Source organism: Scylla paramamosain, chromosome 19 (assembly GCF_035594125.1).
Source record: "Scylla paramamosain isolate STU-SP2022 chromosome 19, ASM3559412v1, whole genome shotgun sequence".
Taxonomy (NCBI): Eukaryota; Metazoa; Arthropoda; class Malacostraca; order Decapoda; family Portunidae; genus Scylla; species Scylla paramamosain.
The window spans coordinates 18,221,158-18,247,841 of record NC_087169.1 but is presented as its reverse complement, the minus strand read 5'-3'; the positions used below and the strand labels follow the sequence as shown (position 1 = coordinate 18,247,841).

At 42.8% G+C, this 26,684-nt stretch overlaps 1 long non-coding RNA gene across 5 annotated transcripts in view; it reads right to left on the bottom strand.

The window, feature by feature from the left end:
• The window catches only part of LOC135109826 (uncharacterized), a 184,355-nt gene that overhangs the window by 137,462 nt on the left and 20,209 nt on the right, over positions 1 to 26,684 (bottom strand). For all 5 annotated transcript variants that reach the window (XR_010272920.1, XR_010272918.1, XR_010272922.1 and 2 more), the window contains exon 2: positions 5,363 to 5,413. This is a non-coding gene — a long non-coding RNA (uncharacterized LOC135109826). The remainder of the gene's footprint in view (positions 1 to 5,362; positions 5,414 to 26,684) is intronic.

Here is a 26,684-nt window from a genome sequence, read left to right as displayed (position 1 = left end):
TACAGTGGGTAAGATTTCTTCCTTTCCGTATTGTTTGTTTCTCACTGTCACGTCTCATTCCTTCACTTTTTGTCTCCCTTGCCAATTTTAAAGTTAAGCAAGACGATTTAAGGTATATGGTTAGTGACGGTAAAATGATCGAAAACTTTCCTTTGTTACTTTTCAATTTCTCAGTTCTTATTCGCGTCTCTTCCCTAGATACCTCCAGCAGTCTTTTCACGTATTTTCACACTTAAATTATTTTCTCCTCATGTCCCCTTTCTACACTTCAACAGTCCTAAATGCCCCTCATGTCTCATTTGTAAACTTAAACCTCTACTTGCCTTGTCATATTCCCTTTAGTTTCTCCAAAATGCTTTCTAATGTCCCTTTTTAACGCCTATAGCTACATTTGCCTTTTCATGTCCCTGCTTACACTCCACTCGCTGAAAAGGCCTTCTTATGTTGCCCTTTTTAGCCTCAAATCTCCACCTGCCTTCTCATGTCCCCTTTTAAACTTCAACGGCTCTAAAACGCATTCTTACATCTCTTTCTTAAAGCCTAAAGCTTCACCTGCCTTCTCATGTCCTCTGTAATAGCACCTACTACCTTGACATGTCCCCACCATTTACCATTTACTTTCTCACATCATCTTCTCACACTTCAAAAACTCGAAACGCTTTCACATGTCCCCTTTTCAAAATCAAAGCACCATCTAGCTTCTCGCGTCGCCCTATCACGCTTCTAGAAAAAGTTCCAAACGCCTTTACACGTCCCGTCTTTAAATTTAAGGTACAATCTACATTATCACGTCTTCTCACACTTCAATAGCCAAAAACGCCTTCACAGTTCCTCTCTTCATAATCAAAGCAGCGTCTACATTCTTCAGTCCTCCTCTTACACACTCCAAGCTGCACCTGTTTTGCTTCACTCCACCTGAGGACACGCAACACTCACGCACTTAATGCAATCAGCGTCACCTTGGCTGTCCAGTGCGCAGGTATGAAAAGCAGAGGGCTGTTTTCGCAACTTAATAATTACGACAATTTGCATATTAAAAGCACGTTTCGGCCATTCAGGTTATTAAGGCGGGCGTGTTTTTTGGTGTCTTTTTTGAGCTGGAACGAGGGCACAGCGCACAGGTGGCCCTTCACGACTGTTTAATTATCCCCAGACAAACGCTGCTATTTAATTACACATTGAGGTCAATCCATGGTGCTTTTTTTGGGTCTCGTTTTCTTTTTTCTCCTTTTTTTTCACGGGAATTACTTTTGTGACCGAATCTAATATAGTTGTGAAATGACCTCTCTCTCTCTCTCTCTCTCTCTCTCTCTCTCTCTCTCTCTCTCTCTCTCTCTCTCTCTCTCTCTCTCTCTCTCTGACCTTGGCTGTCTTCCAACATCACCTAGTTAATTCAGTTAGGAGTTTATATATTCACAGTTTGATAAAGGCAAAACACAGACAAAGAGTTGTACATGAATGAATACATAAATAAATAAATAAACAAATAAATAAATAAATAAATAAATAAATAAATAAATAGGGTAAATAAATAAATAAACGAAAAAAAAATTGATAAGTATAAACAATAAGAATATTAATGATAATAATAATAACCACTTCTTACATGACACCGAAAAGAAAAAAGAGACTGTAAAGGAAAGGTACAAAAACAGTTATTGAAATTCCTACATAAATAAGACAAAAAAAAAAAAAAAAAGCCATTTGCTACATAACACTAAAATAAAAGAAAAAAATACATAAGCCTTTTATAACTCTTTTAATGGTGGACAATTTTACCTCATAATATCCTTTAATTTTTTGTACACTTATTTATGCACCACAATCTCTTTAATATTTAGTACTTTGGTCTAAAAAAAACATACAAAAATGACCTCCTATCCTCTCCTTTTCGTCCAAGCAAACATTTTTTTCCTAGTGTTCTGAATGTTTACGAAAAAAAAAGAAAAAGAAAACGAATATACCAATGAAAGACCTAAATCACAAAGCAAATAAAGAATAAAAATATTGAAAACAAAAAAAAAGCACACTTAAAACAAAACTCCTTCATAAACAAACAAAAAAAAAAAAAAACAGCCAATCGCTACAAGACGTTTGCTGCTTCACGTGCATCAGACAGAGGTTCATCACACCTGTTAATGACACAATTAGTGAACACACCGCCCTCACCTGTGTCATCAGTTACCCGAGTCATTGTTTCCTCCTCCATCCAGAATCGTTTTATTTGAGGTTCTCACGAGGAGGGGAGGAAGCGAACAAGAGGAAGAGGAGGAAGAGGAGGAGGAGGAGGGCATAAGGTAAGAAAGGGAAGGACAAGGTGTGGTGTATGCATAGTAACGTCTTTATTATTGTAAAGTCTATGTGAAGGAGGAGGAGAAGGAGAAGAAAGAGAACAACAACAACAACAACAACAACAACAGTAACAAGAACAAGAAGAACAAGAACAAGAAGTGAAAAGGAAAAAGATAATGAACAAAAGAAGCAAAAAGAATAAAAAGAACAAACAGAAAGGAAGGAAAAGAGATGTAAGAGAGAAAACGAGAACGAGGAACAAAAAAAAGAGGAAAAGGAAAAAAAGAAAAGAAAACGAAAGAAAAAGAAAGAAAAAGAAACAGGAAAGGATGAACAAGTAGTAGAGTAGTAGTAGTAGTAGTAGTAGTAGTAGTAGTAGTAGTAGTAGTAGTACCACCACCATCACCACCACAACCACCAAGAGGATAATTTTACAAAGTGCATGTGATATTTTTGAATTTGTAAAAGGAGAAGCAAAGATACGGGAAAGGTTGGTTTCAGATAATGTTGATAATGAAAAGGTCCGGCGGTGAGTTATCACGCCATTATACTTGTGATGATGTATGCTGAGAGGGGCGCAGGTGGTGGTGGTGGTGGTGGTAGTGGTGGTGGTGGTGGTTGCAGATCAGAGGTGGAAGATCAAAGTAAAGATTTAAGTGGTTTTAAAACTATTTCAAGTGGAAATTGTAGATGATGGATGTAATTAAGTGGATGAGTTACGTAATGACTGCATGATTCACTGGTGGATGAGTAATGGAAGTAAGTGGGCGACATCTAACAAGTAAGGTGGATGACGGGAGGAGATGACTGGTGGATGATAGGTGGATAAATGGGTGACTCATGATGGATAGGAGTAAGTGAATGAGTGAGAGCTGAATGATGGATGAAGATGAAAGACCGACGAGTGGTGGATGAGTAAATGAATAAATGAGTAAATACAGATCGAAAATTAGGTAATGGACGGAGATAAATAAATACGTTCGGTGATGGACGAGTGAATGGGGGATGAGACCGGTGATGGATGAGAGTGATCGCAAGTGAGTGAGTGAATGAGTGAGAGTTGAGTAATGGGTGAGCTTGCATTGCCGTGACCCAGTTCATAGCGTGACATTGCCTCCCGCAGAGAACAAAACATTTCCACTAGTGCGTGCGTTTATGTATTTCAATTTCATTTTACACATTTCCAGTTGCGGATGAAAACTATGCGGTATCATTTTTCCGCCAAACTTTTACCGCCTACTCTATATTCCACTTATTGTACGGAAATATAACAGGAAAAAAAAAACGGGAAAAAATGCATGAAAAACGAAAGTTCTGTGCAGGAAAATATTTCACCACACCAACAGGAAAACAACAGCAAAAACATAACGCACACGAATATATTTGCATGAGGGAGTGAGGGAAAGGAAGGGAGAGGCAGTGCATGTAGTACTAGAAGAATATTATTAAGGGAAATAATGAATAAGAGAAGAAAGACAATAGTAAAGAAGAGAGGGAGGGAAAGAGGGAGAGAGAGGATATGTACTTTTACTACTACTACTATAATATTTTGAGAGAAACGATGAATGAGAGAAGAAAGAGGAGACAAGGAAGGAATCGAGAGAAACAATGCAGGAAGAGGAGAGGAGGAGGAGGAGGAGGAGGAGGAGGAAGAAACAGAAGGAGAGAGAAAATGAATAGATAAGAAAACAAAAAAAAAAAAAAAAAAGGGTAGCATAATTATAAAAACTGAAAGAACAAAAAATAAACAGTAAATACATAAAAAACGGGGAATTGAATAAGTAATAAGAATGAAAGTGAATAAGAATAGATATGAAAAAACGCGCGAATAATGGCATCACTATAAATGGATGAAAGGAATGAAGGGAAGGGAAAGTAAACAGTTATATGGGGGAAGAAATTTAATTGAGCTTGAAAAAAGTGAGGAGGTAACACCGCTAAACTATAAGGGTATATGTTTGTGTAAGGGTGACAGGGTGATAGGGTGACTGAGAAAGTGTACTACTGATGAGTGTACATGGAGCAACAGGGTGTAGATGAGGGGAAGAGGATGCGGTGTAGTATAGGTGGAGGAGAAGGGGGAGGCGTGTACAAATGTGGTGTTTGGCTCCACAATATATCACAGGGGTTTCTTGTGCCGTTGGGTAACCTTAGCAGGGGGTGGAGGAGGTGGTGGTGGAGGTGGTGGAAGAGGAGGAGGTGGTGGTGGTGGTGGTGGTGGATATGACGTGCAGGGAAGGAACTGTGCTGTGAAAGGATGCCATGAGAGAGAGAGAGAGAGAGAGAGAGAGAGAGAGAGAGAGAGAGAGAGAGAGAGAGAGAGAGAGAGAGAGAGAGAGAGAGAGAGAGACCAGTACATTAAATGAACGTCTGGTGAAAGTAACTGTGAATAATAACGAGGATAAAAAATTGAGAGAAATGGGATGACGACAGCAGTAAGGAAACACTAATGAAGGGAAAGAAAAAGGGAACCGTAATGAGAAGTGAAAGAAAAGTAAATCCACGTAATAATTAAGCCAGGTAGCACAGGTGAGCGTTCCCCTTCCCATAACATAATGCAACATAAAGCAACTTCACAAATACACAATACTAACTTGTTATAATCATGGAGTCACATAAGGATTAGCTCCTTGGGTTAGCTTAAGTTTGGTTTGGTATGGTTAGCCTGTCAGGTAAGTATGGGGAAGGTTTGGTTAGCTTGTGTTAGTCTGGCAACAACATAACCTAGCTTAACATAACCTAAGCTAATCAAACTTAACCTAACATAGATCAACCTTACCTAACCACCTTAGTGTAGCTGGAACGAGTGATCTTCCCCTTATCTTACTTCCTTCCTTCCTTCCTTCCCCTGTTTATCTCTTGCTTACCTCCCTCACATCCATACCTTTCTCCTCCACACCTCCCTTTATATCACTCCTTCCCTCTTTCTCCCATGACGATTTTCCACCCTCATCCACCTCTCCACCTCCACAATCCACACTTCCATGCTTTTCTCCCTCTCTCCACTTCCCACTACTCTGTCAAGGAATAATATATGAATAAGAAAAAAAAATGTAATGAGCTTGCTTACAGGTATAATGCAGGTGTGGCTCCATTCATGTACTACGATGCACTGTGTCAACTGGAAATATAAATAAATAAATAAATAGATAAAGGGATACAAGCGAATATACATACAACAGAATATATTAGTTTTTTAGTTTGAGGTGATTTATAACATGCCTCTGCTTCTCTCTCTCTCTCTCTCTCTCTCTCTCTCTCTCTCTCTCTCTCTCTCATAAGGATTTACATGGAAGGTCCCTCCACCCATCCTTCCTACTATCTAAAGAGGCCCTTATCATCCTCTCTCTACACACACACACACACACACACACTAGAGGTAATACCCATTTATGGACACTTACTCGTTCAATGAAATGCCAAAATAAACTCAAGACTCCTCCTCCTCTTCCTTATTCACCTCTTCATCCTCCTCCTCCTCCCCCCCCTCCTCCTCCACACCTACACACGTCGCACATAACACGCCTCCACAAAGGTCACACAGAGGACACACACACACACAAACACGCAGAGCTGGATGCACTGGCGCGATCGAGACAAAACTGCTCTAAGAGTCGACTCGTTTTCTTTAACTGAAGCTTCGAGCGCCAACTCGAGTCTTGAGTGAAGCTTCGGGGCGGGGATAGTTCGTATTTAGTATTATTTCTGCTTGTATTCTTTTAAAAATTGTGGAGAATAAGTATGAACTATAAAACTGGCACACTCTTACGTTGATATTCTTTCCGGCTTGAATAAATTATCGTCTTTCCATCAAACATATGAAATAAAAATAAGTGTAGAGCAATTTATTCATAAAGTTTTGATGACTCAATTTTCTCTCTACTCATTTTTTATTCCGAAGCATACGGGAATCATATAAATATTCCCTAATAATTACATTCACTTGCAATTTCGACTTATATACAAGCGAGCCGAAAAATAAAAATAAATAGGTTCAGAGATAAATAAAACTCAAATTAACTCGTATTATAATTACAATCAGTTTCATTCCCTTATGCTTTCGTATTTATGAACAAAATGATACATATATTATTATTATTACGTCATCTATACTGAGGCAAGTGAGAGAGACGGAGGGAGAGGAGGGATGGAGGTACTTGGGGGAGGAGGCATGGAGAGAATTACGAGGTGGAGAGAAAATCCCGATGGAGGAGTAAGGAGGAGTGATGAGGGAGCGCACAGCGAGTGATGGAGAATTGATAACGCAGTGAGGGAGGGAGAGGCGGGGAGTGATAAAGATGGGAGAGGGGAGAGGGAGGGTGAGAGGACGAGGGATGACGGAGAAGAAAAGGGAGGTTACTGTGAGGATGAAAAAATTGGCAAAGTGGGAATAAATAAGGGGGAGGAAGAGGAGGAGGAGGAGGAGTGAGGAGGAGGAGGAGGAGGAGGAGGAGGAGGAGGAGGAGGAGGAGGAGGAGGAGGAGGAGGAGGAGGAGGAGGAGGAGAAGGAGGAGAAGGAGGAGGAGGAAAAAAGAAATTATGAAAGGAGAGGAGATAATAAAGACATGAGCGGGAAGGGAGAGGAGTTTAAGTAGGGAGAGAGAAAAAGAGAAAAGAGGAGGAGGACAAAGAGGAGTAGAAGGCGAAGAACAAGAACATGAAGAGCAAGAACGAAAGCAACACGAACAAGAAAACAACAACAGCAACAACAACAACAACAACAACAACAACAACAACAACAACAACGAAGCATTAAGGAAAGAGAGGATAAATAAGTAAAGACATTAAGAAGTAAAAACAATAAAATAAAACAAGAGAAGAGGGAATAGAAGAGGAGGAGGAGGAGGAAGGAGGAGGAGAGTGGAGAGTGGAGAGTGATAAAAATGTTTCGCCACAGAACAGGTGTGTGGAAGCTCAGTCTCCACCCTCCACCCTGTGTCCTTCAGTGTCCCATGTGTGGAGTACAGGTAAACCCCTCCACTCTCCTCTCCACTCCCCCCGTCACTCCTCTTCTTACTCCTCCACTTCCCCTCACTCTCGCAGACCTCTCATCTGCATCTTCTCTCTGTTCATTCATTTTAATTTCATAATGTTAATTTTATTCTTTTCTTTTTATATATATATCCAAGGTCTCTTCTTCCTTCTTCTTCCTTTCCTTCTCCTCCTCCTCCTCCTCCTCCTCCTCCTCAATCCTTCTCCTCCTCCTCCTTCTAATCGTCCTCTTCTTTTTAATCATTCCGTCAAACACTAAATAAAATCAGAAAACACCATTTCACACACAATCATACACACACACACACACAGTGCGCCCGACTGTGTGTGTGTGTGTGTGTGTGTGTGTGTGTGTGTGTGTGTGTGTGTGTGTGTGTGTGTGTGTATCATTCACTCTTCCATTCATTCGTACCTGTTGTGGATATCATTAAGTGTCAACACGCGCTGGCTGGACACGAAAAGTCCTTCACCGCAATCCCCCCCCCCCCTATCTCTCTCTCTCTCTCTCTCTCCTCTCTCTCTTCTCTCTCTCTCTCTCTCTCTCTCTCTCTCTCTCTCTCTCTCTCTCTCTCTCTCTCTCCACATTCCTGGGCAGCGGCGAGGAAGCTTGGAAGGTGAAAGTGAGCTGAGGTAAGCTGGGTATTATGGTCCCCTGTCTCCTGTGTGGATTCTGTTGACGTGGTATGCAGGCGGCGTGCGCACACACACACACACACACACACACACACACACACACACACCCTTGGATCCTCTTCACTTTCTCCCTCCATTCACACGCATACGCTACGCTAATAAAGGTTACCCACTACTCGGCTCTCTCTCTCTCTCTCTCTCTCTCTCTCTCTCTCTCTCTCTCTCTCTCCTCTCTCTCTCTCTCTCTCTCTCTCTCTCTTAGTACATATCTCCTCTTTAATCTTCCATTTCCTCATCTTTAGTTCTGCTTCCCTTTCATGCTTGCTTTCCGCTTCCTAAATCTTTATCAAATCCTCTCCACCCACACTTCCCCTTCCCTATTTGCTCTCCCCTTTCATTGTTCCGGTCTTTCCATGCCTTCCTGCAATTCCATTATCACTAATACCTCCTCTCCTCTCCCTTCGGCTCCCTTCACCCTAATCTTCCTGTAGTGTTGATGCTTCTCCACTGGTCCGTCTCCCTGCTCCCTCTCTTCCTTCTCCCTTCCTTCTCCCTTCCTCTCCATCATCCATTCTGTCCTCTTGACCGACAGCCTTCCTCCCCACATGCCTTTCCCAGCTTTGTTTACTTAGGAGGAGGAGGAGAGGGAGGAGGAGGAGGAAATGGAGAAGGACATAGGAATTCAAAGTTATGGAAGAAAAGAATGATGGAGGCGGCAAAGGAGGAGGGCAAAAGGCAAGACTAGGAGGAGGAGGAGGAGGAGGAGGAGGAGGAGGAGGAGGAGGAGGAGGAGGAGACAGACACGAAAATGAGGACGACGAAGAGAAAGGAATATCATGAAGAGGATGAAGAAAAGGAGAAAAAAAACAAAATTAAAAGAGAGAAAAGGAGGAGGAGGAGGAGGAGGAGGAGAAAACATGAAAAATAAAAAATGAGACCATAAAATAGAGAAAGGGAAACAATAGATTGACTGACTAAATGAGTGAATGAGTGAATGAGTGAGTGAGTGAGAGGAGAAGGGAAGGTAGTGGGCGATGCCTCTGTACACATCCTCACTATCCACATTCATCACTATTCAATAAAAAGATAAGTCTGTCCTTGCTGCGTCGAGTTGCTTCCTGTTGATAAAGAGGGAGGAGTGTCGGATCTCGTGTGTGTGTGTGTGTGTGTGTGTGTGTGTGTGTGTGTGTGTGTGTGTGTGTGTGTGTGTGTGTGTGTTTTCCCCATCTTTTATTATGGTAATCACTCTACTGCCTTTTTTTTTCTTTTCTTTTTGTATTGTGTTTGTTTCTATCTATGTATGGTTTGTTAGTTATCTTTCTCTCTCTCTCTCTCTCTTTCTCTCTCTATTTATGCCTTGGTGTCCATGTTCGTGTGTGTGTGTGTGTGTGTGTGTGTGTGTGTGTGTGTGTGTGTGTGTGTGTGTGTGTGTGTGTGTGTGTGTGTGTGTGTGTGTGTTTGTTTGTCCTTTGCTTTGCCTGTTTCTCTGCTTTGCTCTTTTGTCTTTTTTTTTATACTTTTCTTTGTACCTGTGAGTATTCTCTCTCTCTCTCTCTCTCTCTCTCACCCCCCCAACCACATACACACCACTCACGCACTTCACAACTACTCGCCAACAACTCAAATCACCTTAACCCACCGAGCCCAACCCGCCCATCTCCACCCACAGGTAAGGGCCGCGGCAAAAAGCTTTACCCGGCTTACCTATGTTCCGTCCACGAGTAAACTAATTAGACCTTAATTTACATGACACGAGTCCCTTCCCTCCATACAGGTAAAGGAGGAACAAAAAGACCCTGGAGCTTTTACTGAGGAGGAGATTGTGGCCTTGCGTATGAATGGGTCTAAGTTTTGTGTATGGATGAGGTTGTTTAATGAAGGGACGCAGGTAAAATTAGCAGGTATGGTCTAAAAAGGACTTTGAGAAATACTACAAATACTCTGGCTGTCTAATATGGTTGATGGAGAGAGAGAGAGAGAGAGAGAGAGAGAGAGAGAGAGAGAGAGAGAGAGAGAGAGAGAGAGAGAGAGAGAGAGAGAGAGAGAGAGAGAGAGAGAAGAGAGAGAGAGAGAGAGAGAATGTAGTGGGTGGTTGCTTTAGAACGTCATAAATACGTCAGCAATTCAACTTGTCGATTTTTGAAGACATGTTGTTAAAGTGGTATGAATTGGCCACTGTATGTTACCATTGTTCACCTTGCTTTACTTTCACAACACTCCTAATTTTGTCTTATATTTCATCTTTAATATCTATCTTTATTCAGAAACACTAAAGTTGCCCCTTAAATAACCTAATACAAAATGACACACAAAAAAATAATAATTGAGGAAATGTAAGCTGAGTATCGCTAATTGAACCGGAAATTGATGATGCAAATGAGGGTAATTAAAGCAGCACAGTTCCTTTTGGTATTAAACATCCCTTCTCTTACGTTTAAATAAAGGATTTCTAATTAAAGGACCAAGGTAGGCCAAGGTAGGTTTCGTAAGGATGATCTAGAAAGTTAACTGATAAATATTCCATCATCCGATATTGTTGATGGAGGGTTGATACAAAAAAGTTCCTTGGACATCAATGGTCGTACGAATGCAGCTTTCTAATTAGAAGCGAAGGTAGAATTCACCGTCACGATTTAATAAGTTCACTGATAAAAAGTCCATCATCTAATACTGTTGACAGAGGATTGATATAAAAAAAAAGCTAGATAAGATATATTAATGACAGTATGAACGAAGTATTTCTAATTAGGGGGACCAAGGCATGATTCGCAGGTAGGGCTGAAAAGTTCATTAAGGAATATTTCATCACCCAATATCGGTGGCAGATGACTGATGAAAAATAATCTTTGGATATTAATGACAGTATGACCAAAGGATTTCCAATTTAGAGACAAAGTTAGAATCAGAAAGTACAGTCTTAAAAGTCAACAAATAAATCATTACTCAACACAGAGGATTAATAGAAGGAAAAAAAGTCCTTTGAATATTAATAACAATATGAATAAAGAGTTTCTAAGAACAAGGTTAAACTCCCTAGATACAGAATAAAAAGTTCACTAAGAAAAACTTCATCCCCGACACGACTGATGGAGGAGTGACAAAAAAAAAAAAAAAAAATAGATAAATAAAAGGTCCCCTAGGAGTTGTCATTAAGGTAGGCGAACCTTGTCGAGCCGGCCAGATGTCAGCAGGTGAGTGATGGAGGCGCGAGCAGGTGAGCTGACTGACACAGGGAGGCTCAGCCGTTGACGAGGCGGCCATTGCATAAAACACTGACACGAAGATTGGAAAATATACAGTAAAAAATGACCGGGCAATTCCAGCGTGAAGTTTGTTCGTACGCAGGTTTGAGTGATACGCTTTTCGTCACACTTTTACGTAACACTGGACTCGCGTGCTGTGACGATTAATAGTTCATTGTGCTGCGTGTTATTCATTTACCTTCATTTCTATTCACTTCATTATTCACACATTCACCCGCCACTCAGCCTGGTGCAACTCATTCTCTCCCACAGCAACCACCACCACCATCCCAGTGTCCTCCAAGACCCCAACTTTCCCCAGCACACCATCTTACAGTAGCAAAGCCCATTAAACCCCAGTAAGTACTTTTAACCCAGACTTGTCCCCAGTAACCACTACCACCATCCTAGTTCTTCATAACCAACCCCCAACCATCCACAAACCATCCAAAGAAAAGTCAATTACCAGCAATACCTTCCAATAGCAGCACCTCTAACTTCTCCCCCAGCAAGATCTAATAAAACCATATTACCACCATCCATAAAATCCTAGGACACATATGAAGACCTCCTGTACACTTAAACCCCCTTCACTTTCCCCAGAAACTCCCTTGAACACCACAAAGATTCAAAGACAAGCCCCTTTAACCTCAGTAAACACAATACAAACATCCAAAATCCCCCCAAAATAGTCAACACTCCCTAGAAAATCAATAAAAACTCCATTAACTGCCACAGAAACCCATGCGGCACCCCAGAAGCCTCTCACCACCCCAGCACGCCGTCTCCCTTCCTCCCTCCCGTCACAGTCAGTCGCCGGTTCATCGATATTGGATCTGCGTCACGTGGCGGAGGCAGAATCAACTTTGTGCCGAGGCTTCCACCCGCGCCCGCTGCTGACTCTTTTATTGGTCCACTAATTGCTACACTGCCGCCTCTCTCTCCCACGTAAATATTCCAATATATATCAACCGTGTTTATGCAAGTTCAATAAAAAATAATCGTGTTGAAATGCTGGCGGAAAATGACGGGATATGAAGTTTGTGTGTATGTGTGTGTGTGTGTGTGTGTGTGTGGACGGCCATGCAAATACCAGACATGCACGACCGTAAATCCACACCGGCCGGGTTATCACCGCTACATCTCCCGTCACAACACCAACACCAGCCAGCTCATCGATTGGAGTCCATCACATCCCTCTCACCAAACCGTCACGCAGCCACACGTCACGCAAATCTGAAATAATTACGGCCTAACTTTCCCCGCAAACACGTCGGTGAAGTCACGAACCGCTGCATCATCTTACTCCTGATCCGTATTCAGAAACGCTTTGCTCTCACCATGGCTATTTTCAAGCGTTTCAGAGATGTTTAGCCAGGTTCTCAAGAGTGTTTCCCCTGTTAATAATGTAGAAATCTTGTTGATTTGCCACTAGAACTGTAAAAACTCTCTTAAGAACCTGTGTCACGTCAACTAGAGTGAAATGTAGTATAGGTGGGACGCAGAAGTGTTTAGAAAAAATGAGCCTCTGAACCAACCTCCCACTGGCCTGCCTTGGGGGACGCCGCGGTGGAAGTGACATATGAGTTACATGGTTTTCATACTTTTTACCATCATTTTTCCTCACGTGGGGCATAAGGGAGCATTAAGAGGTGGTTAGTGGAAGCCGTGTCACTCCTCATTACATTCTGTGAGTTAACGCCTTGGACAGAGGACGAATGCCAGAGGTACGATGACTGGCGTGCGTGTCGATACATCACCATTCGCAAGCAAGGGTACGTATTTGTTTTATTAGGGTGGGAAGGTTGCATGACGCGTGAGTTTCAGCATCTGTACCAACATAGGTCGAAGGAATACGATAATTGAAGTAGGTGAATGAGTTGCAGTCTCTTTTTTTTCTTGTGTTCTAAAATTAAAGGACACGTATTCATTTTATTAGGCTGGGGAGGTTACATGGCGCGCGGATTTCAGCATACCAATACGAAGTCAGAGGAGCATAATATATGAAGTGTGTAAGTGATTTTTAAGAGTGTAGGTCAAGTGGAGTCTATTTGTGTGCTAAAATTATGGGGTACGTATTTAATTTTATCAGGGTGGCAAAGTTGATGGCAAAGTTGATGGCAAAGTTTCATGACGAGCGGGTTTCATGATCTATATTATTACTACTAGGTCTTAGGAATACGATATCTGAAGAATGTAGGTAGCTGAGTTTACCTTGTGTAGGTCAATATTGGTCTTTTTGTTTTCTATGTTCTAAAATAATGAGCGTTAATCGTAATTACTATTGCTGTGTATTTTATTGTTTCTGATTACTATACTTAAAAAAAGTGGATACAAACTGACATCACCAACAGACCTTTAAATCGCAAATATGCTACTGAACTACGCTACACTGAAGAAAAAAAAAACTCCAAATCCAATATTACTTTTTACATCGTTACTTCACCTAAGATTAAATTACTGTCTTTCATTAATCTAATAATATTCCAAGTTTAAAAGCCATTTACTCCACACGATTCCGACTCATAATACACTGTTTCAATAAGGTCCACGAGGCCACCATCACTCTCAGGGTTAAAGGCAAGACGCGCTGGAAAAAGGGAAGAGGGTGCTCCGTCTCCCGCAGATTCTACATCACAAAGTTAGATTAGCTTCGCCAGAGCCGCGCCTTAATGGTGTTGTTATGCCAAGGTGAAAAGTCCCAAAGTTCCTGCCTTGAAAACTTATCTTGTCCTCTCTGCTGTGAAGAGAGAGAGAGAGAGAGAGAGAGAGAGAGAGAGAGAGAGAGAGAGAGAGAGAGAGAGAGAGAGAGAGAGAGAGAGAGAGAGAGAGAGAGAGAGAGAGAGAGAGAGAGAGACAGACAGACAGACACAGACAGACATACGGACAAACAAACATAAGAGACAGACGCACTAATACAGACAAACAAACGGACCGACAGACAAACAGACACACACAGATCAACAAGCGGCAACAAACCTGTTATCTTTTATGAAGTCGTTTATAAGACACACCAAATAATAAGTAATAGATAAAGGAGAGTAAAGTTGGAAGAGGGGAAGGTGGTTGTGGAATAGTGAGAGGGAGAGGGAGAGGGAGAGGGTGAAAGCGGGAAATAAAGAGCCCCTGAAAAGCAGGTACTAAAACTCCATGCACCCCTGTCTACTCTCCCCTCTCCCCTCTTTCCCTCTCTCCCCACTCCCCAAGCCAGGATATCGCGGCGTTCAGTTCAAGGCGTGTTTGGTCCAGTTAACAGGCGAAGAATTACGAGGGGGGCGCGGAGCCATTACAATACTTTAGAGGGGGCGCCGACCCTGGCAGAGGATGCCCGACACGCCATTATCCTGTTAACAAACGGAAGTCGACCCCGTGCTGGAAATAAGTCCTGGAAAAGTTCAAGTTGAAGATGTATTTCAGGATCCGTCCAGCCGCTTAAGCCAACGAATCTATTGTGGAAAAAAGAAAATGGGTAAGAAAAACACTATAATCGAAAGAAAACGGGAAACACCCCAGCACTCCTGTACCGCCTAAACCCAATTTCTCCTCCTTCCAGAACATAACTGTAAATTGGCTCAAGCACAATGACTGTGATTTTCGCGCAAAAGAGATTTTTTTTTTTCCTCTCTCTCTCTCTCTCTCTCTCTCTCTCTCTCTCTCTCTCTCTCTCTCTCTCTCTCTCTCTCTCTCTCTCTCTCTCTCCCTTTCTCTTTTATTTTTCCCGCATTGGGGTTTACACGGCTACATTTTCCGCAGTCTCATTACCGCGTGTTAAAAGTTCGCCCCGGAAACCAATGGGCTGATTATCGCCGCGCTCAATCACGGCGAATTTACCAACTGAAACAGAACTTTGGAATGCCGCGTCCTTTGATAACGGCAAACACACGGCGGCGGCGGCGGCGGCGGGAAAGTTTTCATACGATGGGAATCACACACACACACACACACACACACACACACACACACACACACACACACACAGCATCATATCTATTTATCAATCTACATCCGTTCCTCATTTAGAATTCCTGGACTAGGGAGTAAGCTGGCGCGCGCACATACACACACACACACACACACACACACACACACACACACACACACACACACACACACAGCATCATATCTATTTATCAATCTACATCCGTTCCTCATTTAGAATTCCTGGACTAGGGAGTAAGCTGGCACACACACACACACACACACACACACACACACACACACACACACACAGTTCATTCACTTTCCATCTCAACTTTTCACATTCCTTATTTGCTCGAGCACCACCAAATATCTATCCTTTTTATTTCCCTTATTTTTCGAAGCACCAGAGAATAATACAAGCATTCACTTAACCTTCGATTCCACCGCGAGAGAGAAAGAAAGCATCAGGAACATAATACGAGTGTAACCTAAATTTCTTTACTCTCTCCTTTTGTAACGGGATGGCAATAACTGTCAATGTAACATAAAGGCCTGTATAGGTGTCGTAACTTTGCTGGTAACACTGAAATAGACAGCGGACCAGTGTTGCCAGAGAGAAGGTGGTGAGGGGAGAGGTGAGGCGGGAGGAGGTGCGGTTGTGTAGGCGGGAGGAATATTATGAGCAAAATGGTGAGGTGGGTGAGGTTAGGTTAGCGGGAGGTGAGGAGGCTGGGTGGACGGGAAGTGGTGAGACTGGGGAGGAGGATAGTGAGGGCAGTGGTGAAATGGGAAGGTGGTGGTGAGGTTGGATGAGTGGGTGGTTGGATGGGCGGGTTGGTTGGGTTGGGAGGGCGGGAGGTGGGCGGGGAAGGCGTAGCGATGTAAGGACAGTCCCAGATATTATGGTGAGTTATCTCCTATTGTTGGCCAAGAAAGGAGACTAACCATGTGATGTTACGCTGAATGTATGTCCGCGGAGCCTTCTGTTCTGTGTTTAATAGGTGGTCTCCCCGACTCACTACTCTTCCCACAGACTCTCCCTCCTTTCCCGCTCTCCTCCCGCCACTTCCTCGCTTGCTCTCTTACTTTTACCGATTCCGTGTGGCGACTCGAAGGAAAATTAAGGAACTAATTCGTAGACGTGGTGCAGATAACATTTTTACTGTTATGCTTGTTCTTTATTAACTCTGAGAACACTAGAAAAGTTGTTTTCCTTAAGAGAACAGGAAAAATCGTTTGCATGGTCACACACACACACACACACACACACACACACACACACACACACACACATAAATAAAGCGAGAGAGAGAGAGAGAGAGAGAGAGAGAGAGAGAGAGAGAGAGAGAGAGAGAAAACGTGGTATTTATTTTGTTTTCTCTCGGCTACAAAACCACTTAAAGTAACACGAAAAATATCAGTATCAAAAAAAATTGTAAGCAGTTATAGAAAAAAAATGTCCGAAAAAGTCTAGTCGATCATAAAAATTACTGACCCCCCACAAAAAAAAAAAAAATGTACCCTCAAAAAAAAAGCCTGTGAAAAAAATTACTACAAAAAAAATATCTATCAAAAATGTCTACAAAAAAATAAAAAATGTCTACAAAAAATGTAACTCCCCCCAAAAAACGTCTATCAAAAAATGTCCACCAATGAGAGCCTTAATACTACACCAGGGAGAACAACAGTGAGTGACCTTGATGTGTTTTTTTTTTTGGGGGGGGGGAGAGTAAAGAGGGGGTGCGGTGAGGCGTGGGCAAGAGGGGGGTCACTTGGGCGCACCTGAGAGCACGACAGGTGAGGTACGTGTCCAGTGTCAGTGTCATGAACTCAATAACGCGTGACCCTCACCTGTGTGGCACGTTCCCAGGTGCCACGCCCTTACCTGTACCTGAGTGGACTGCTTATATGGGTGTGGGTTGAAATACGTACATTCTTTTTTTTCTTTTCGTTATTTTCCTTTTTTTAAGTTGTTAGGCGCTGTATACTTTATTTATTTTACTCATTTACGGCGAACGGTAGAGTGAAAAAAAAAATTGTAAAGGAAGTAAACAAAATGGTAAGTGTCATTATTGTCTTCCCTAGAGTCTGGATAAATACTGTAATCTAATCATAATATGTGAATGGTGGAAATTATTACTCTCGTCTCTCCTAAAATTAGAAAACGGTTCCAGGCAGGTTGGTCACTTCAGCCTCAAAAGTGTCATGATACTCTTATAATATATTCAACTAGGGTTTTTTTACGTTATATTATGGTGCCAGACCCCTATAACACACACACACACACACACACTTAACCATAGTTCCTCATTGACAGTAATTAAACAACCCTCATAAGAAAAAAGTTATAAAACCTTGAGGAACGCGGTTATAGTAAGTCACTCTCACTCTCACTCACTCTCTCTCTCTCTCTCTCTCTCTCTCTCCTCTCTCTCCTCTCTCTCTCTCTCTCTCTCTCTCTCTCTCTCTCTCTCTCTGTCACGAGTACCCATCCACTATAATTAAGCTTCACCTTCCACCTTCAACCATTCCACCATACATTAATTCCCTATAGTCCCAGGCTCGCTACACTTCACTGCTTCCACCACGAGGCTGTGAGAGGGAGAGGAGACGGAGGCGAAGAAGGAGAGGGAAGTGAGGGATGGAGGGGCGGAAAGAACAGGAGGGTAAGACAAAAAAAGATGATGGAGTGGAAGAGGGAGAGGAGAGTAGTAGGCGGTGTGGGAGATCGTGACTCGCTCGTCCCTTATATAGTGGAGCTTGACGTCAGCCTCCACTTTCTGCAGGAATGAATGGCCCTGCAGGAACTCCCCCTCAGACCCTTACTCCCTTAACTTCCTCTCTTTCAGTCCCACTATCTGCTCCTCCTGCTACAGTCTCTAGGCCAGAATTGCTCAAGTAACTTCACTTATTTTTGCTAAGTTTGGTTTTCGTTTGTTTTTTCCGGTCAATCTCAATCCTGTAATCCTCATAATTCAGTCCCTTCAGCCCTGTTCCAGCACTTCCAGCTAGTCCAGTGCTGTTCTATATATTGTGTTGGTCAGAATTTATATAATACACCAGATTTCTTATATATATATTTTTCTTATATATATACACGTTTATCACTTACTCTCACTTCTATCCTTACCTAACGCATCCTCACAACTCATCACCTACCACTCACATCATTAACTCACCTACAACGCATACATTCACTCATTTACCATCACATTCACTCACCGTATTCACAATCATTAATCATTACTTTACTTTCCCTGCCTCCATTCATCCTTTACCCTCACAGTCACCAACCTATCACTCACAATCATTACTTCACCTTGCCTGTACTCTTTCACCCTACAGTTAACAGATTACCGAGCCTCTGCTACTCACAGTACACACTTTTCTTCCCTGTTTCCCCTCGTCCCTCCCCCTGAGCACGGCGCCACTTCTCGGCTAATCCCCACCTCTCTTGTGCTGGCAATCCCCGGCCCCGCGTAGCAATCCTCTTCGGGGACAAATTACTTCCCTTCTTTTTCAGCCCTCGCAGTGTTTGTGTTCCGCTACAATGTCCGTTTTCTTTACAAGCGATCCGTATCTTGTGTATTTTTTTTCTATTTTTGTATCCGGTGTCTCTCTCTTTTCCCTGTTTTTCTTATCAGTTCACAGTAATTTATTCATTTTTACTTATTCATATTCATATCAATTTCCGTTTTCTTTATTCTGGTTCGTTAGTTGCTGTTTTTTTCTTATCATCCCAAGCTATTTTTTTCATTAATATCTATTTATATTTATGACAATTTCCTTTTCCTTATCTCGGTTCACTATCTGCTGTTTTTTTTTTTTTTTTCGACGTGTTCATTTAATTTTTACCGAGTTTTTGTTTATTTATTCCTACGGTTGTGCGTCGGAAAGAGCATTAATTATATCGTTGCGCCATAAGCGGCCGTCCATCACCATTACGCGCCATAATGTTAAAAAGGAAATACGTACACTAACTTTTTTTTTTTTTTTGGGGGGGGGGGGCATTTTGTTGTTCTTTTTCATTCTTTCCTTTTTTTTTGGTTCCTTGAATTTCCCTCATTTAACTTTTTCTTTTTTTGTTTTCCTCGACGCCCTCACTTCCTTTAATTTTTTTTATTTTTTATTTCTCCTCTCTCACTCCTTTTACTCCCTCTTCTTTCTCCTCTATTTCTCATTCCCTCTTTACTTCTTTCTCTATCTCCTTCATTTTCACTTTCATTCCCTTTCTTTCCTCTTATTTCTCATTCCCTCTTCACTTCTTGTTCCCTCTCTCTCTCCTATTATTCCTTCTCATCCTCTTTCATTCTCTCTCTCTCTCATGTCCTTATCATCCTCTGTCATTCCCACTCATTCCCTTTCATCCCTTCTAACTCTTTCATTTTTCCTCTTATTCCCAATCCCTCTCATTCCACTCTCATCAATTCCTATTCTCACTCATTCCCTTTCGTTAATTTTCTCTCACTACGCACATCAATAAATCAATAAAGGATTAAAAAAACAACTCATAATTCGTGTGTGTGTGTATGTGTGTGTGTGTGTGTGTGTGTGTGTGTGTGTGTGTGTGTTACAGGACAGTAGCACACCATCACTCTCACTTCACTCTCCCTATACATTGATCGGTGTTCGTGTTTTTATTCTTTTTTTTTCCCACTGTCTTTTTTTCCCCCTCGCATCCAAAAAAGGTGATAGTGCTTTTCTCTGCCATAAAAAAAAAAAAAAGACGAGTGAAAAGGGAAATAAAAAGCAACAGAGAAGCGCCACCGAGGATTCAACGCTTTAGTTTTTTTTGTTTTTTGTTTTTTAGTGTGGCGATAAGGATGAAGGTCTCGTGTGTGCGTGTGTGCGTGTGTGTGTGTGTGTGTGTGTGAGTGTGTGTGTGTGTGTGTGTGTGTGTGTGTGATCAATGAAATGACCAAGGAAACATTTAGCGTGTAAAAGTACAAGCCATATTTAGATAAAACATGTTTGCTTCAAAAATACCCCGCGTGTAACATAATAACACTATGAACAATGAACAAACACAAACAGAAGCATAAAACACGAACCAATATTTACAAGAGAGAGAGAGAGAGAGAGAGAGAGAGAGAGAGAGAGAGAGAGAGAGAGAGAGAGAGAGAGAGACAGAGAGAGAGAGAGAGAGAGAGAGAGAGAGAGAGAGAAACAGACAGAGAAACAGAGACAGACAAACAAAGACACACACACACACACATACACACACACACACACACACACACACACACACACACACACACACACAGTAAAAAAAAAAGTAAACACTCCCTCCTCTTCACCCCCCCCAACACACGACAACAACGTGAGGTCGCGAAAATATTGCTAAAAGTGAGAGTAGAAATGAGCAGAGAGAGGCAAGGGACCAGAGGCATGAACCTGGAAAGAGGTCAACCCGCATACCAGTCAAGTCCATCCAAGGTCCCGCCAGTGAGACACGAGAGAGGGAGAGGGGAAGGGAGAGGGAGACACGAGAAGGAAGAGAGGAGGGGGAGGGGAACGGTGAGGGAAAAAAGGGAGAAGGGAGAGGAGAGAGGGAGGAAGGGAAGGGAGGTAAGGAAGAAAGGGAGAGAGAGGAAAGTTTAAGGGAGGTAAAGAAGAAAGGGAGAGAGGGAAGAGGGGAAGGATGTGGTAGATAAGGCAGAAAGGGAGAAGGAGAGATAGGGAAGAGAGGAAGAGAGTAAGAGTGAGGAAGAGGGAGAGAGGCAGGATGAGGGAGGCAAGGAAGAAAGGGAGGAGAAAAACAAAAAAAAAGGTGAGGGAGGTAAAGTAGAAAGGGAGGAGAGAGAGGGAAGAGAGGAAGAGGAGAAAGAGGAGGGAGGGAGAGAGGGAGAGAGGTAGGGTGAGGGAGGGAAGGGGGGTAAGGGAGAAAGAGGTGAGGGTTAAGTGCCAGCCTCTCCCGCCCATGATGTGAGGCACCGCAAGGCCACCACGTTTCTCACGACGGACACAGGTATTGGAAACCCAGGTGTGTGTGTGTGTGTGTGTGTGTGTGTGTGTGTGTGTGTGTGTGTGTGTGTGTGTGTGTGTGTGTGTGTGTGTGTGTGTGTGTGTGTGTGTGTGTGTGTGTGTGTGTGTGTGTGTGTGTGTGTGTGTGTGTGTGTGTGTGTGTGTGTGTGTCGTGTGGTGGTTTTGGTGGGAAATAAAATGACAATGATCTGGAAACTAGTGACGAAAAGGCGTGTTTCCGTAAAAGAGAGAGAGAGAGAGAGAGAGAGAGAGAGAGAGAGAGAGAGAGAGAGAGAGAGAGAGAGAGAGAGAGAGAGAGAGAGAGATTGAGAAAGTCGCTAACAGAGACAAACAGAAAGATAAACAAATAGACCGAGAGACAACCACATACACAAATAAAAGACAAAAAAAAAAAACGGACAAATACAGACAGACAGACTCAGACAGGCAGACAGACAGACAGGCAGACAGGCAGACAAAGAGAATGCATGCAAGCTACAAGAAAGAAAATCCCCCCTCGAGGTTCCTACATAATGACAGACTACCCTGTGTTGACGTGACCCGCGACAACACACACGTCACGTCACCCGGAGCCACGGCTGCCCCAAGACCACGAGAGGCTACGTTAGAGTTCACGTCACTGCAACACAGGAACATATAAACACAAAGGATGGACAAACTAGAGCAGATTTTTTTATTTTTTTGTGTGTGTGTGTGTGTGTGTGTGTGTGTGTCCTTTTTTATTGTGATCAGCTACACTATCCAATCTGCTGTTTTAAGAAATGTATGGTAGTAAAGAGGAAGGCTTCCCATTTACAGAAAGAGAGAGAGAGAGAGAGAGAGAGAGAGAGAGAGAGAGAGAGAGAGAGAGAGAGAGAGAGAGAGAGAGAGAGAGAGAGAGAGAAATGCACCTAAACAAAGAAAATAACCCGACAAACATAAAAAAAAACACACACGACACAAACAACAACAACAACAACAACAACAACAACAACAACAACAACGACAATAAAAAAACAGGAGAATTTGTATCAGGCAGACCCCCCCCCCAAAAAAAAAAAAGAGAAGAAAAACAAAAACATTACAAAGTGGACAGAAGGCTAGACAGATACAACAGCTGCATATGCAAACAGGAGGGAGGACAGGAGTGTGACGGTTGCTGCGTGTTGCACTGCGGGACAGGGGACTGATAGGCTGACAGTGAACACATGTAGACAGTGTGGAAGGGGGAAGGGGAAGCAGAAGGGGGAAGAAGGGACAGCACGGCAGCGATGGTGAAGGGTGCAGGACTGGGGGGGGGGAGAGAGAGAGAGAGAGAGAGAGAGAGAGAGAGAGAGGATAGAAGAACAAGGACAAGGACAAAAGAGAACAAAAACAAAAAAGAAAAGAAACAAAAACAATATCAAGAAGAAAAAGAGTAAGAAGAACAAGAACAAGAAAAACGAAGAAATGAAGAAAAAAAAATTAAGCACTAAGAAAAACAAACCATCAGCCGAGAGAGAGAGAGAGAGAGAGAGAGAGAGAGAGAGAGAGAGAGAGAGAGAGAGAGAGAGAGAGAGAGAGACCCCCACTACGGATTTATGGGGTGATTTATTGAGATGATTAATTGAACGAGCTGAGAGACTGCCGGAATGGGGAAAAAGTGTCATACTGTAAATCTGTTATGACTTACTGCCGGGAGGAGGCGGGGAGTGGGAAGGAGGCAGGGGGGTGAACTATAAGGGAGAGGAGCGTGGGACATTGTAAAGGGTGGGAGTGAAGGGTCAGAGTAAGGTGGGAGAAGGTGTCAGGGAGAGAGAATGAGAGGGGCGTGGTATTGTCGTGCGGGTGACAGTAAGGTTTGGGAAGGAGGCGCTGTGGTTGTATGCAAAGGTGTGTCTTTATGGATGTGAGAGCAATGTTTAGAGAGACAATCGTAGACAAGTGTAATGGTGGTGGTAGAAATTGTAGTAGTAGTAGTAGTAGTAGTAGTAGTAGCAGTAGTAGTAGTAGTAGCAGTAGTAGTAGTAGTAGTAGTAGTACAAATTGTTGTTGTTGTAGTCAATTAATACCAAGGACAAACGTGAGAGAGAGAGAGAGAGAGAGAGAGAGAGAGAGAGAGAGAGAGAGAGAGAGAGAGAGAGAGAGAGAGAGAGAGAGACCACATAAAACAACTCGACAAACAAGGAGTTTCACTAATCCACTTTTTACTAAACAAATTGAAGCTAACACGAACACCCGTCAAACATAACCTCACGACACAAACACACACAAACACACGCACACACACACACTCACACGTACACAAGAACCAGCACACCATTACGAGAAAGGCGTAGAAAGTTGAAAGTCCCTTAGGAAGAATACAAACCACACCCCAATCATCTAGAACCACCAATAACAGAGCACAAAACAAGTATTACACTGGCGCCAACATTGTCTCTGAATCCCATAAACAAAGCAGGGGTAGAAATAGACTTTACCTTTTTTTTTAATCACAACTCAGGTTAGCTCGTTCTTGCCCCTTAAATCTGGATCACATGCCTTTTACCAATGAATAAACCTAAGAGAAATTCCACTCAAGTTACCAAGACCATAAGAGTGATTTTAATGTTTCTATTACAGGTGAGTCTTACCTTACCGCACCTGGATAACCTAACACTTTCTTGCCGTAAAGTTAATCATACCAGTGAACATGTCTTGCAGGATCCGGTCGCGTTGCTTTAAGGTCGAGGCGCATGTGGAATGGGAATAGGAGTTTAAATGTTATTGGCACGTGTGGGATAGCATGTTTGTTACCCGTATCCGCGCACTATTAAGTTCGGTACCTGGGGTGTTAGCTCATAGCTCCTCCTGTCATCAGTCTACCTGTGGAGTGTATCGAGTCTAACCATATCCCCACACTGGTAATTACAGGTAGGCGGGATTGCGACGGGTAGTTTCTCCTGATTAAATATGGAGAGTTAATAACAGTGATCTGGTTGTGGTAATGACCGCTCTCTCCAATCCTGGATGTTTACTGCACACTCGTCCCGGTCAGTGCCGAGGCGAGGAGAGGAGCCCAAGGAGAGAGGGAGAGAGAGCACAGGAGGCGTACCGTAGGGTTGTTATCCAGTGAAAATAGCTCGGAATTAAAACGCCACTGACAGATTACAAGACCAAGAAGTGGTGGAGTGAGAGAATAGAAATTGGTGAAAGTGTTTCTGTTTTTAGGTTTGCTAATGATGGCAGATTTGAGCATAGTGGTAGTGGTGGTGGTGGGTAGTAGTAGTAGTAGTAGTAGTAACAATGGAAGTAGAAGCAAATAGTAATGATAGTAGAAATAATAGCAGTATAAACAGTGATGGTAGTAGAAGCAGTCAAAGTAATGATGATGGCGGCAGTGGTACTAGTAGAGGTAGTCGTAGCAGCACCAGTAAAAGTAGAACCAGTAATGGTGATGGATATGGTGGCAGCAGTAATAGCAGTAGTAGTGGAGCAGCAGGAGCAATTAAAGACCCAAGACCTGCCAGCGCACACAATCCGGCCCAGCCTTTCTCCCCTACACTACGGTCATCTCAGCCCACCACCGCCCTGGGCCATCCACAAAATGGTCAACTTTCTACACCCAAGGGAGGCGGGGAGTGATGGAAACACGTCAACCGCATCAACTTCCATACAACACAGCATACACCAGGATAGAAAACTGGGGAATACTGATACGTCTACAGCACAAGTTTGTCTCTCTGCGATGCATCATCTCTTTAATCTTGCTAATATTAATAGTATATACACTTCATTAATTTATTTCTCTACAACGATAATAATAGTAATAATAATAATAATAAGACGAAGACCAAGACGAAGATGAAAAAGAACACGATGACGAAGAACAAGAACAACAAGAGCAACAAGAAAAGAAGAACAAAAACAAGAAAACGAACAAGAAGAAAAACAGCAACAACAACAACAACAACAACAACAAAATTAAGAAGATAGAAAAAATACAGCAGCAACATGTCAAAATAGCAATAGAGACGAGAGCAGCGTGGTAATGATTTAAAACATTTCATAGTTTGTTTATATCCCTTTATTATTCACGGATTTAGTGTGTATCTCCCTCTGTAAGCCCAGCAGTAGCAAACTCTCAAAGCTAAGCCATTAAAGAAGATACGCTCATACACTCACTCTCGCAACTCACACACGCCTGCAAATGATAAACGTACAGACGTAAAATTGATATTCATTCTAACCTGCCAAATGTAGAGAAACCAACTGGAACATCAACACCAGGCATATCATCAATTTCAAGCACACTAACATCACAGAAACATTAACATAAACATTTACATCACAGAAACATCACGGAAGCTTCAATTTCAGCCACATCACACAAACACCTTCAACAAAAACACCAACAAAAACATCATTTTCAGTCACATCAACACCACAGAAGCATCAACACCAGCCACATCAACCAGCCACACATCACAGCCCGAAGTCCTGAAAAAAGTCTCAAAGTTCCATCTCTCTCTCCCTTTCTCTTCACCTCCTGCCTTCATCTCCCTACTGCCTCCTCTTCTTTCTCTCCCACCCTTCCTATCGCCGCCTCGCCTGGCCCGCCGCATGATGAAGGGAAACACGACTCAAAGTAAGGAATATTTTCACAGCAAACAAGCAGCGCAGAGTGAAAAGGTCCCACTAGTTTGTGCCTCTGTGCCCTAAGATAACATGGATACCTTGCTCTCCCTTATCCCCCACCCCACCACCTTTTTTTTTTTTAAAGGGGGGCAGGTGCTTTTAACACATATACACATCCTCTCATGCTCTCTCTCTCGTTCTCCTTCCCGTTTTCTTTATCTCTGTCTGTCTGTCTGTCTGTTTCTCTCTCTCTCTCTCTCTCTCTCTCTCTCTCTCTCTCTCTCTCTCTCTCTCTCTCTCTCTCTCTCTCTCTCTCTCTCTCTCTCTCATTAAACACTTGCTAATGACGACGGGGAATGAGAGAGAGAGAGAGAGAGAGAGAGAGAGAGAGAGAGAGAGAGAGAGAGAGAGAGAGAGAGAGAGAGAGAGAGAGAGAGAGAGAGAGAGAGAGAGAGAGAGAGAGAGAGAGAGAGAGAGAGAGAGAGACTCAGACAGAGACAAAAACACTCAGAAAAACAAATTCCTGCCGTCCATTTTGAGAAAGAACCAAACTGAACCGAACTGAACTGGACATCTGATTCAAGGCGACGGGAACACACACACACACACACACACACACACACACACAGGCAAGCAATTCCAGGTGACAGGGACAGGTGGGCCGCCGGATCCCCTTTAAAGAGGGTTGAGTCCGCCATCCATTTTGCTGAGTCAAGGTTCATCACCACCTGCAGACAGAGAGAGAGAGAGAGAGAGAGAGAGAGAGAGAGAGAGAGAGAGAGAGAGAGAGAGAGAGAGAGAGAGAGAGAGAGATCCATACCACTCGAATCACTTCCATATTACTTCCATTCACTCTTTTCAATCAGTTATACCCAGCCCATTCAGCGTCTCTCTCTCTCTCTCTCTCTCTCTCTCTCTCTCTCTCTCTCTCTCTCTCTCTCTCTCTGTATGTATATATGTAAGAATTTCGTTCGTTGGAATAAAACCAAGTCCGCGAACACTTTTCTCTTGTGATATACTCTTTCGAAATGAGAATCTGCA